Source organism: Brachycentrus maculatus, unplaced genomic scaffold (genome assembly GCF_059751285.1).
Source record: "Brachycentrus maculatus isolate JH-2025_06_01 unplaced genomic scaffold, ASM5975128v1 h1tg000555l, whole genome shotgun sequence".
NCBI classification, from domain to species: domain Eukaryota; kingdom Metazoa; phylum Arthropoda; class Insecta; order Trichoptera; family Brachycentridae; genus Brachycentrus; species Brachycentrus maculatus.
The window spans coordinates 674916-690000 of record NW_028281298.1 but is presented as its reverse complement, the minus strand read 5'-3'; the positions used below and the strand labels follow the sequence as shown (position 1 = coordinate 690000).

Sequence of the window (15085 nt, the reverse complement as noted above, 5' to 3'; positions counted from 1 at the left end):
TGAATATGTATATCATATTCAACAAAACGATTCAACTTATTGATTCACAGTATTTGATAATGTGTTTAAAAAAATAATTAAATATGAGTATTCTTTCTCTCATTTTATTGCATTATTTTAATTTAGTTTTACAACTTTATACATATTAAAACAAAAAAAATTACAGAATTTGATAGTGTGTATCTTAATAAACTAATGAAATATCAGTCCATATTTCTTACTCATTTCATTGAGTTAATTCAATTTACTTTAACAATAATTTGAATATATTTATATAAATTAAAAAAAAATAACCAAAAAATTTGCAGGACATAAGTATTTGATTATATGTTCATATCCGAAAAATCTAATTAAATCGGAATTTCTAATTCAATTCATTGAATTATGAAAATTTTGTTTTAAAGCCACATTCACATTTTATTATTTTAAAATAAATCAACTTTCAAATAAACAGTATTTCAAAATTGGTATTTTAATAAACTAATTAAAAATCGGTATATTTTTTATCGCTGTTTTGGACAATCGTTTTAAATCATAATAAAATGTATTTAAAAAAAATCCCCAGTACATATTTGATAATTCGTATTTTAATAAATTCTTTAAATATCAGTATTTTTCTCATTTTATTGCATTTTTTAACCATGTTTTAAAACCACAAGTTCACAGTATTTGATAGAATACAATATGTGTGATATTCACACAAATCGCATTATATTTTTCTCCACAACTTGAATGAAATGCCTGATATAACGTTTTTAATAAGGTTTAACATAGAAAATGTATTTTTAAGGTACTTTTTAAGTATGCATAAAAACGGCTAGAATTTATTGACGTTGTGATTTTTATAACGCTATGAACTCAAATTTACGAGTATAAGAATTAAGAAGGCAGTTTTGACTTAATTTTAATTATCTTTTTCTGTGTAATTCGACTTAAATTGAAAAAATACACTTAGTTCGAGGTAGGAGCTTTTAAATTCTATAATAATAAAAGTTAACGCAAAAAATCGTGTTAGGTGTTTCAAGGTTTTACTTAAAGCCTTAATCTTAATGTGATAACGCGTCAAGTCTGAATGAGTGAAGGAGTGCGATGAATCAATTAGTCAGGTAAAAATAAACCGCTGGTCGTGAGACGATCAATATCTCCTAAGGACGTCTAAACAATGAAAAGTCGAGTCTATCGATTTTATTAGGAGAGCTTTTAAGATTAATACGAATCGCACAACGTATTAATATTAATATTATTAATATAATATTAATAATATGAATAGTAATACGTTGTGCTTTTGAATATTTGATTATTTCTAGGGACAAGTTCAAAAAGTTTGGTCTATAAATAAGTTATTTTATTTATATATTTGGCGTTTTATTTGTAGGACTCCATTTTAATTTATCCATATATTGAATGTTAAAATCAAACACTGTTTTTTTGAGTCTACCAAATTGTATTTTATGTTTAAAAATACATAAAATTATTTCAATAATTGATTCGGCAGTCACTTTGTGGTAAAATCTATCCATTTTTAATCAATTTTTTACTAAGTAAATACCACTATTTCTTAAAATCTACTGTGATACGTGTTTCGCTGCATTCCGCATCATTTTCAAACACCGTATGAAAATGATGCGGAATGCATCCAAACACGTGTTAAAGTAGATTTTAAGAAATAGTGGTATTCAATATTCAGAAAAATATAAATTAAAAACATAAAATTATATTTGTGGCATTTGTTTCGCCTTGTTGTGGCATTTTCAAACGAATATCTTTCAGTAAAATGTAAATTTTTATGTAAAATAATTCGGTAAGGATACATTTAAAATGAGTCTCATCAAAAAGAAAAAATAGTTAAATCAACCATACATACTGCCACAATGCTTGCACACGAAGCGACGTATGAATCGTGTCATATATTTTAAATGAGTTTAAAAAAAAATGAGTATCTAGTATGGGTAGGATGGTAAATGTTACACGTTTATAAAGTTATCACATAATAAATTACTTTAAGGGTGGTCGTAAGCCCTGTAAATACCTAGACTTCCATATTCTTCTTCATCTATGTTAAGATGTCAAAATGTAAGATGAATTTCCACTGAAGCGGTTGATGTTTTATGTATGTAGGTAGAGAAGCATAACAGTCAATCAGTTATACAGTATAAATTTGTATATATGTATATATTCTTGATAATCGATTCGATTCAAACTTACGTTTTGACTGAAGTATGTTATAATATGAAATGATGGGTAATTTCATGGTGCATGGCGTGCTTCAATTTTATGGGAAATATTGACTACTGATTCTAACATATGAGTCCATATTGTATTATTTATATGGGTGTGTCTTCTACCCACACCTACATATTTTAAACAATTAATAGAAGGTACGAATTCAACAATTTTTTTTTCATTTGGAATGCGTAATGCTGATTTTATATCGGAATTTTTTTAAATTTCATTAATTGACTCGGTAGGCTTTTTGTCGTAAAATCTATTCATTTCAAACTTAAATTTTACTTGGTTAGTACTAAAATCTATCATTTTAAATTACGTAACGTCCAAGTGATTCTAAAATCTAGCTACGGCTTATGAAATACCGCTTATGCTTCAACTCTTAAAGTTTTAAAGCCATAACTATCCATTTTTAATTTAAGTTTACTTGGTAAATACCAAAATCTGTCATTTTAAATTACATAACGTCCAAGTGACTCTAAAATCTAGCTACGCCTTATGAAACACCGCTTATCATAGCCCTTCTTATGCTTCAACTCTTAAAGTTTAAAAGCCATATCTATCTTTTTAAATTTAAGTTTACTTGGTAAATACCAAAATCTGTCATTTTAAATTACATAACGTCCAAGTGACTCTAAAATCTAGCTACGCCTTATGTAATACCGTTTATCATAGTCCTTCTTATGCTTCAACTCTTAAAGTTTAAAAGCCATATCTATCCATTTTTAATTTAAGTTTACTTGGTAAATACTAAAATCTGTCATTTTAAATTACATAACATCCAAGTGACTCTAAAATCTAGCTACGCCTTATGAAACACCGCTTATCATAGCCCTACTTATGGTTTAATTCGTTTTATAGCCAATCGTAATCGTAAGAAGCGAGTCGGGGTTTCTTATATTATGGCCAATACATTTGGCTCGCTGTTGTGTTGCTCGATAGTAAACATCTATGCTTCCCAGTCCTGTTTGATAACTCGTTGTTCCCTACATGTTCTAACCAATGAATCCCTGAGATGTTCCTGATTGGCCCACACTAGATTATCCCTCCTGATCCCAACATAGATTCAAATAAAAACATATTTAATTAGCTAGAAGAAACAAAAATCCACTAAATGATCTATAAACCTTGTACACAATAAGCAAGGTAAATAATAAATGCAATTCCCATCTAAAAAATCCATTGAATGCCACTTGGTAGGGGTATGTACAATTTTGAAATGGAGAGATTTAAATTGGAAACAGAATGTACAAAAGACGTATTCAGTTGACAAAAATTTACGAGGCAGTGGGACAAAAGGATCTATCGGATTTCGGCTGTCCAAATTTAAAACACAGTAAGGGACAATTTTTTTGTAGTAGTTTTTTTTGCATTTATGAACTAAGTAGACTCTATTTAGTCCAAAAATCCAAAAAAAACCTACTACAAAAAAAATGTCCCTTACTGTGTTTTAAATTTGGACAGCCGATTTGGTGGTGTCTTATTTGGAAAATATGACAAGACGAATCAGATAAATAAATGAGCTATGTGACGGATCTTGATTGATGTGAGATACTGAATCCATAGTGTGTATTGTATTGTTGTATTTTTTTTCTCTAAGGAATCAAATTTATTTTATTTTGTATCTAAAAAGCGTTGTTAATTTTGTGGTATTGTGATATAACATTCCCCTTATCATTCATCGTTCACTTTGTGTATTATAAAAGTGGTATCACACAAACTGAACGATGAATGATAAGGAGATTGTTATCAACTTTATTCATTAATTGTGAACTATACACATCCAGTATCATTTATAAGAGATATAAACTAAATATGCTATAAATCCTTGTACATAATAGGCTAAGAAAATTTTCAAAACAAAAAAGGCAACTAACAAATATAAAAAAAAGACAAAAATCATATTTATTGTAACTGCAGAGAGTTGGTAGAATTCTATTTTTTTTTTGGTAATACCATATATCCAAAATTAAACAAGGTTATGGATTGAATTCAACTTTATTTAATTTTTTTATGATAATATGTTACACATTTCGTCTTATTAAGACATTATAAGAAACTGAATAAAAATATGTTCAAAATGTCCTTATATACTAACAATAATCTCTTTTTTAATTAATGTTTTACTTAGTAAAGACCACTATTTCTTAAAATCTACTGTGACACGTGTTTCGATGCATTCCGCATCATTTTAGAACACCGTGTGTGAAGCTAATTCTAAATTTTAGAGTTGGGTCCTTGGACGTTCAGTAAACATTAATTACTAAGTAAAACATTAATTAAAAATGGATAGATTTTACCACAAAGTGACTGCCGAATCAATTAATGAAATAATTTCTTTTATAAAATATTATTAAGTCTAGGGGGAACATGTAATGGTGCGTATTTCAGTGGGTAATGTGGAGCTAAGATAAGTAATGTAGTTAAATATCAATTACGGTATATTGAATAATAATTCAAAAATAAACAATAAATCCCCAATATACGCCCCAATATAGCATCACATCTCAAATGCCTCCAGCCGCCTCCAGCCGCCTCGTTCTGCCCGCCCAATGGTCTACGTTTCAAATTACCATCAGTATTGATTATAATAACGCAATGGATCAGTCACCTTGACAATGTTGATAGTTGTCATTGTCAATATCACTTAGCTTACGTTAGCTTAGCGAGTGTCACGTGACACCTGCACCTCGTAATCTTATAAACTGCGAGTGGCTGATGAAGCTTTTGCAATATAGAGAGCCTTCACCGCTAAGGGATTAGTTAATCCACCCGGAACGAAAGGGTGGGGATTTGAAATCCTCCCTTAAACAATTTTCACTTAACTCAATGATTACTTTTGTATTATTTTCCATTTTTTTAGTAATATTAGTTTATAACCACTCACCGAGATTTTTATGTCTACCAGTTTCGGCACGTATCCGTCTCTTCGTCAGGATGAAAACAATACTACCCGTCACCACCATAGCGATCTACACACTTACAACTACACAAGATGTTTTTCACATGCGATTTTGGTCGACCCGAGGACCAATATCAATTGATTCTGTCAGACACTGGATTGTTCACCCTACAGATGATACATATATCAATATTATGGGTGTCCTTACTTGATATGAAACATCTATAGTTTTTTAAGAAAGAAGCAGAAAAAAGTGAACCTATCTGGAATAAATCTCAACTTAATAATAATAATAAATTAATCTGGAATAAATCTCAACTATGTTGGGAAAAGAAGCAGCGGAAGACCGAGAAAAACATGGCACGATCAGGTATGCCAAATACTTGAAAGTCAGGTTAGGAGTCGTAACAATCAGCGGGTATGTATGAGGAGAAGCATGAACGTGGAAGAGGCGAAGAATGTTTGCAAGGACAGAGTGGTGTGGCGCTCTATTCTCTCTGCCTACCCCTGCGGGGAAGCGGCGTGATGGTTAGTTAGTTTTTTTAAAGTTTTTTTATGTTAAATTATACTAAGCTAAAATACACACTTAATATATTTCTCAACTGGTGTCGCCGCAATCATCCATACATCCAAATCTATCAAATTGGAACTAGCATGTGGAAGGAAACCATCAACGTTGCATAAAAAAGTCTTTAAAAAATTAACACAATGGACAGAACATTATAATAAATTGATCACTTAAGCCAGCCAAATGCCAGATCGTAAGCCCTGCGAAGCTCAGATCTTTTTTGTAATGTTTCATCTCGAGTTGAGAACTTTAATAAAACAAGTAAGTTATTTGAACTTTGTTGCAAACGAAACGTTCTGAACTCTTCTATTGAATTTTTCAATGGTTCCTTAACGCGAAAATTCAAATGGCCTTGTTTTCACAAAGCAGGGATCCGCTGACCCGTATTATCAATATACAATAGGTAAGTAGGTCAACCTTTGGTTTGGGATCAATTAGACTTCATGTGCTTCTACATTCGTCCAATTTAATAGGAAGTCCTCATTTATTTATATAAATAATTGTCTGATTATTTAAAAAAAAATCAGAACTTGTAAAAAAACAATTATTAAGTTTTATTTCATTACACACAATTAGTTTTGAAAACTCGTATAAAAAGTTCTAAAGTTAAGTTTTTAAAGTTCTCGGAGGGCATGTATGACTAGATGTATGGATGTGAAGGAGGCGAGGAGTGTATGTCAGGACAGAAGAGTATGGCGTTCCATCCTCTCTGCCTACCCCTGCGGGGAAACGGCGTGATGGTAGTAGTAGTAGTAGTAGTATTGAAAACTATAGTTGTGCAGGTCGTCACCAAAACGTTACATTTCCTTTATAAATGATTTTAAGTAATCAGGAATTCTAGCTTGTAAAATTATTTTGGTGCGATTTATTGATTTCATATTGGTTTAACACAGGATTGATCACGCTTTGTCGCAAATTTAATTCAGATTTCGATAGAATACAGTAAACAGAACAGATTTGCATTAAGAGGATTTTTTTGTGGAATATTGGAAATGCAACTTTTTGGTGTGGACCTCCACAGTTGTTCCCCATCGACAGGTGATTACTAAAAAGAGCGAGTAAATAAAACAGGTTTATATAGAGGTTGTAGGGAAATAAATAGAGGGGGGGGGGGTTAAGGGCCGGACTTTTTGTCGTGGAAACATGGATAATAATGGTGACGAATTTTGGAAAATTATGTTAATAATTAATGTTAGTTTTTATGTATTTCTAAATTTTCTTAATTGTTCATAACTTGCCCCTTGTATGTGACTATCTGAGTAATAATTAAAGTGTATATGAGTCAAATGAGTGATTAGTTTCCTGATGTTGGATGCTGTATGGAAAACTGTAAAGTATCCGTATGATAATTGATGAGTGAATCTATCTATAAATACGAAGATAATCTTAAATATTTCATAATTATAATTCAAATGTAACTTTGTTTTGAAATCACTTTAAATAATTTATTATAACTTAATTATAATCTCAACCGGTTCGAAGCTAACCTCTTCTTTATCAAAACTGATTACAGTCTTGATAAAGAAGCGGTTTGTTTCGAAACCGGTAGACATTATAATTAAGTTATAAAAAAAAATATATTGATTTTAAAACAAAGTTACATTTTTATTTAAAAATGAAAAATCACAATATAAGAGCTTCAAATATAAATTATACTTAAATATTTCCTTAACACTTCATTTCACTTCCCTATTTACAATGCTACATATTTAAATATTGAATACTGACTTTATTGAAGATTTCAATATCAAATATATTTTCTGAAAAGCTTTGTTGTTTTACGAATATATCAAATTAACGTTGTTTTCATGTTATCATATAATATTATATTCGTCTACTTCAAACCTCGTTCTGCCTTAAGGCGCATTTTCATAGCAGCGTCATATTTGTGCGTCAAACGCACGTGATTATCAATGAATAATTTTCATTTGGCTGCGGTCGGGATTTGGTTAAAATAACCCAAGTTTGTCTAATTTTAAAATAAACTTACTAACTAACCATCACACTGCTAGCCTGCATAGGTAGGCAGAGATAATTGAACGCCACACAAATCTGTCACACCATTTAAGTATTTGAACTGTTATTTAAAAAATAATATTGTTGATGCACAACATTCTGAGTGTGTCCAAATACATATAAATGTGGGTATATCCACTAGTTGTTTTACATTTTTTGAAATACCAGCTAAGATAAAGAATATTATGGAATTAAATTTAAGTTTTAATAAGTAATTACTACTGTTTCAAATATGAAAAAGTGGTATTGAATATGCGAAATTAAAATTAAAAATGCATAGATTTTACCAAAAAGTCTGGGTATTTACAGGGCTAACAACCTATCATAGGCTGGTTTAGGTGATAACTTTAATCACGTGTATCATTCATCATCCATCAATCTACCCATTATTGACAACTGATCATAATCGACGAACCCAAATTGCGTCACAACACTAGTATGACAGTCAAACGAATAAGTTAAATGGCTGAATCGGTCCAAAAGCAGTACGGTCGCAGCGTTCAATATGTTTTGGTATTAATTTATTATTAGATTAAAACCAATATTTTTAGCTTTTCCACTTTTTTATTTGACCATCGACCGGGTTTCGTCGTTACCGACATCATCAGACTGGTCCAGTCTGATGATGTCGGTAACGACGAAACCCGGTCGCTGGTCAAATAAAAAAGTGGAAAAGCTAAAAATATTGGTTTTAATCTAATAATAAATTAAAAATGCAATTCCATCACGAAGTGTCAGTGGATAATATAAATCTGTTTTGGTATTTTTAAAAACTGCGTTTGCCTTATGGAAGAATTAACAAGTTATGATTAAGAAATAAAAAACACAAATAATTCAGAAATGGGAGCGTTCGTCGCTCGCTATTATCGCTGTGATGAAAGTCAACCCTAGAGATAATATCGAAATCCACCATACGGAAAGAACGGTTTTACGACTGATAAAACCTTTCAATCTGTATGAAAACGGAATATTTATATTGTTATTTTCCCTTATATACATATTTATATGTACACTCCAGCAGTAAAAAACAAAACTAAATGAAGGGCAATAAATTAGATACTCGTACACTGGTAGAAATGCGAAAAAGATATAAAACATGGATATGCAGAACTATAACTGGACTGGTACCTGAAGCGGAGGGCTGATCACCTTTCCTTCATGTGTTAACGATCAAGATAACACTGCATTTATATGATGCAGTGCCCTATGCACCATTGGGTGCAGATAAGATAAGATAAGATAAGATATATATATATATATATATATATATATATATATATATATATATATATATGTATATATATATATATATATATATGTTATATATATATATATATATATATATATATATATATATATATATATATATATATATATATATATATATATATATATATGTATATATATATATATATATGTATATATATATATATATATATATATATATGTATATATATATATGTATATATATATATATATATATATATATATATATATATATATATATATATATATATATATATATATATATATATATATATATATATATATATATATATATATATATATATATATATATATATATATATATATATATATATATATATATATATATATATATATATAAATATATATATATATATATATATATATATATATATATATATATATATATATATATATATATATATATATATATATATATATATATATATATATATGTATATATATATATATATTCTTTACAACTTCTTACTTTGTGTAACTTTTATGTGGGAAACCTTTGATAAACCCTACATTACCTTAAATAAGCACTTCGTTTAAATAATTTATTCCTTACTGTACGCCCTTTTCACATTTCAAGTTTTCAACTAAATTCAACAACAAAACGACATGGCCATGAAAACTTTGAGCATTCATATTACTCTTTGTCATTTGTGTTGTAATAATATTTCAAGGAAATTTTCTTCATGTAAATTTTGAAAGGAGTTTTAATCTTATTTATTTTTTTAGTATATATGTATGTATATATCAGAGATTGTATATATTGGCAATGAATTTCAATTAAAAAATTGTAGCATATAAAAAAAAATTGTTTCAAATATTAAATATTAAATTCCCTTTTTTTAATGAATGTTTTACTTAGTAAATACCACTATTTCTTAAAATCTACTGTGACACGGTGTTTGAAAATGATGCGGAATGCATCGAAACACGTGTCACAGTAGATTTTAAGAAATAGTATTATTTACTAAGTAAAACTTTAATTAAAAATGGATAGATTTTACCACAAAGTGACTGCCGTATCAATTATTGAAATAATTAAATTCCCTCTTGAATGTGGTTGGTAATATGTAGAATATCAGAGGAAGACCGAGGAAAACTTGGCATTTCAAGTATTTCAAGTACTTGGGCGTGGTCAGGTCAGGAGTCGGAATAATCGGCGGGTATGCATGAGGAGAGGCATGAATGTGGAAGAGGTGAAGATTTTATTTATTGCGGACTAAGTATTGCACTTTCTGCTTAATAATACTGGAATTAAGAATATATTATTATTATAATTGTATCCAAAAATACCTCAGGTGTTTTATTACTAATTAAATATGTATTAAAAAATAAATTTCCATTCGTAGGGTAAACGGTGTAGTGACTGGCCTTTGAAAATAGCTACATAAGTGATATCTTTTTCAGTTATCTTTTTTTTTCTTTTTCCACAATTTTCTAGGTTTAGTTTGAGAAATTATGGTACATATTGAAAAAAACGAATGCTGATAATTATTTATTGATAAGGCAATTTTTTAAAATATTTAAATCATCATAGATTGAATTATAAAAATGTAACACTTGTATAAGACCACTTTTGAGTTTATTACTGCAAACACGACTAGTTTCGAGAACTACAGGTATTCTCATCAACATTACAGGTAAACATACAAATCAATTTTACTGACCGTTTGTATTTTCCGATTTTGATTTTAAAAAAAAAAAATTCTTGAAACTTATGTTGTTTACATAAAAAATTGATTTTATTTTTAATCTTAGGCTAATCAGCAAGAATAATATGTGGGTTTTCGGTATTTCAGAAAAGTGATTTTTCTATCGATTTTTTCTAAACGAATTTGATTGAGAATTTAATTTTATTGAGATCCAAGAAAATTATCCTGATTTTTCTATGTTAAAATAAGAAAAAAATTATGAATAAATAAATAAATTAGACCTTTAAAATCCCAAGGACACAACCCTTAAATCCTATTTTTATTTTTTTTAACAAAAATGTAAGTAATGTAAGTTGAATTGGTGAATGTTACACGTGTGTAAAGTGATCACTTAAACCAGCCTATGACGGTCGTAAGCTCCGTAAATGCCCAGACTTCCATATTCTTCTTCATCTTTGATGAGATGTCAAAAAAAAAAAAATAAGTAATCTTAGTAACTCACCGAAATAAATGTATAAAATTTAGACTTTGCTTCACTTGCATTATTTGAAAATGATTCGGACTGCATCAAAATACGTGCCACAATAGATTTAAAGAAAAAGTGGTATTTACCAAATAAAACTTCAATTAAAAATGGATGTGACTGCCGAATTAATCAATGTAAAAAAAAAACTTAGAGCCTGTTTTGCAATCGTTTCCCCTTATCAATCATTATCCTTTTACCGTTTATGTCAGAGTTATCTAATCAGGAGATAAATTCAATACGTTAACTAACACTAATAAACAAAAGATTGACTGGTTGATATTATTGTATGTATTGGTGCATTATCAGATTATCAGTAGTTCTTTTTAGTGTAATATCGTAAGTTTGTGACTAGTGTAGCTTACGACAGGAGCTCCAAGTTATATTGTGCTCGGAAATTGCATCGGTTGAAATCGAAATTGTACTAGATAAATTAATAAAGATCTATCTGATATTAATTAAACTACTCGTTGTTTGGTCGAGAAAAATTGTTATCTGTTGTGACTAATTCTTTGATTATTATTTATAATTATTAATATTAAAAATAATACCGATAAAGTGATATGTGGCCATACAAATGATTGGTTATGAAGTGAAATAAATAAATTAAAGAAAAATCTTTAGTGCTTTGATTTTTTTATTCAATTCAGGGCAACATATGCCAAGGCATTCAAATACGAGTAAATTAATAAGTTATATGATCAACCGAGTGGAATAAACTAGCTTTAATTTTATTGCTTGGTAAATAAAATAAAATAAGAACAGTGTATAATATTTGAACATTAGTGAAGTAAATGTTCAAATGATAGTATTGATTTTTTTAAAGTAGCTGTAAATATAGTCTTTCAAAGCATTTCGCACGTTTCTTAATATGAGAGTATAGTAAAACCTCGGGCTACGAATTTAATTTGTTACTTGAAACTGTTTCTACAAAAAATGTACAATGGATTAATCTGTTCCGGAAGCTTAGAAAATTACAATTGAAAATTTTCGCCGAAAAATTACCAAATAAAAACAGTGTTATTGTTTGGGGGGAACATCAGATACGTAACACTAATCAAGTTTCTGGTCGCCTCCGTAGTGTAATGGTCAGCACGCTCGGCTAGCGTTCTGGAGGTCCCGGGTTCGATTCCCAGGGGGGTCAAATAAATAAACTTAAGTGATTTTTTCATTCTAATATTTATTCAATATTACCCTGGACTGGAACCTGAAGCGGAGGGCTGATCACCTTTCCTTCATGTGTTAACGATCAAAATAACACTGCGTTTATATAATGCAGTGCCCTATGCACCATTGGGTGCAGATAAGGTTTTGAAGAATGAAGTTTCTATAGCCCGTCCAATGAGATCCATTTTATTCCAGGATTTTATAATAATAGTTTTATCACTAAACCTATTTATAAAGTGGAAAAAAAAATTACATTTTTTGTGATTTTTTTTCACAAAGTATGATCACATTTCGTTGGAATGGAACTATGTAGAAGCTTGCTTCCGTTTTCTATTTCTGAAGGGTTTCTCCTGTCGCTAATCGTCTTTTGATGTTAATTATGATCTATTTTAGTTCTTCTGTGTTAATATTCCCTAGATATTAGTCCGAAAATAATCGACTTACTGTTCGTAACCCTAATTTATGTTCGCTAATCGAATCATTTCTTCAAGATTTTTTTTTCGTAATTCGATGTTTTCATAACGAGATGCTTTCGATATCTAAGATTGCATTATATTTTGATAAATAATATTATTTTAGTGATTAAATTAATTAAAAATGTAATTGATGTGCGTGCCTTATGTGTGTTTAATTATATTGATAGAAAAAGTGTACGTAGAACACACAGAGCTTTTAAAAAGTTTAAAATCGTACCCACTACGTGTGGAAAGTCCGAGACCATTGCATACATACAGGTTTCAAGAATTGATGCAATATGGATGTTCAATAAATGGCAGAATGGTGAACGTTACACAAGTGTATGAAGCGATCGTTTAAACCGGCCAAATGCCAGGTCGTACGCCCTGATATGATAAGGCTTCCATCTTCTTTCATACAAAGAGGAACGATAGGTCTTTCATATCAAGTTGACTACCTACGTATATAATATATTTAAAAAGTTTTTAAGAAAATCAAAACGAAATGCTTATATCTATATTGTTAGCTTCATAAAGTTATTTGTTTTATATAATTTAAATTAATTTTACAACAGCACTTAGAGTATGTGTATTAATAATGGAGTTAGCTGTCGGATGTCGTAATTAATTTCTTGTTTATTAAATTCGCCATTGTTTTCCTGTTCAAAATGGAATGAGTGATCAAATTGTGCTCCATAAACGGATGTGTATTGTTTTCGCATTGTCTGCTAAAGCACTCGTTAGACAATGTAATTAATTGGATTTTTAGGCAACGATGTAAGGATCGAATGAACGCCTGATTGGAATACCAATTATTTTATGGATATCTTCGGATATAAAACACTCGATGAGTACATTTTATCTGAATCAACTCGGGACCGAAGATGAGAAAAATTTTGAAGAGGCGAAAAAAGGTTTGAGACGAGAGAGGTTTAAGGGGCAAGAGAAGAATCTTTTTAGATGGAAGGAAAAGTATCGATTAGAACAGTTTGACAGTACGTATTATGTGTCTTATTCAATTTTCGGTACAATTATTGACTTACATGCCCCGCTGACAGTGGTAGGGACTGTTGGGTAATATATCCAAAATTAAACACGGTTTTTGGATTGAGTGTTTGATAATGTCTTATTAAGACGAAACACGTCACATATTATCATGTATGTGTAAATAAAGTAGAATTCAATTCAATAACCGTGTTTAGTTTTGGATATATTACCCAACAATTCAAAATGGAATTCTACCAACTGTCTGCAGTTATAATAAATAAATAAGTGAGAAACTTTGAAAGCATTGGAAATGTTTTTTTAAATATCTTTGAACGCGAAAACCTTTATATGATTGATTGAATATCAATATAATGTGGGAATGTGGTGGGAGCTCTCGGAAAAAAAGTGAAATATTGATTGATTATTTACAATGTTAAAATACAATATTTGTGTATATTTATGTGGATTGTGGATATGAGTTTATCACATGAGGGTTATTTTTACATTTAAAAGTTAATTTCAATCTTCAAATCCAAATTTTAAAATAACTACTGAGTGTAGAAAATCCAGATTTGTGAACGAGTAGTCGATACATAATTTCTTGAATGTTTTTCGCAGATACTTTGTGGCACATTTTATAAACTTTATAAAATTAAAAATCTTTGTTTTAACCACTTTTTTATTATGAGTACACTTTAACCTGCCGATTTCGACAACAACTTTGTCATCATCAGGGTTTATTAAATTCTAAAATATTAAAAACATTAAAATACCCATTTAATAATTAATAATTAATATTATGAGTATGATGACAAGGTTCTTGTCGTAACCAGTAGGTTTAAGTGAACTTATAATAAAAAAGTGGTTAAAACAAAGTTTTGTAATTTTATAAAGTCAATAAATAATTATTCTGATTTTACGAGCTTATTGAAAAAAAATAACTCTCCAAAGCTGCAAACATAAGTATTGTAATTCTTAATGAATTGGATTTGTTGGGTTCTTACACAACATTTTACACAAACCTTTTGTTAATTGTTTTATTAAATGAAAAGAGAAATATTTGTGTTTTAAAATTTACAAATATACTTCAATTTCATACTTTTTATGTGAGCCTAAGCGGTTCATAATTAGAAATAGGTTTCAAATTGTGGTAGAGTGGGTTCGAACCAAGAAACTCACTTAAGAGTCCGCGACACTAACGACGGGACCACAACCCGACACAATCAATTTGATCGTTTTTATCCAAAATCATTTTAAAATTATGAATCGCGAATATTTTGATAAGCGTTAAGCTTTAAAATTATT

General features: G+C 29.4%; 1 protein-coding gene across 2 annotated transcripts in view; it reads left to right on the top strand.

Annotated features, from left to right (window-relative positions):
* The window catches only part of LOC148301497 (uncharacterized), a 60151-nt gene that overhangs the window by 30074 nt on the left and 14992 nt on the right, over positions 1-15085 (top strand). The window lies entirely within an intron of this gene.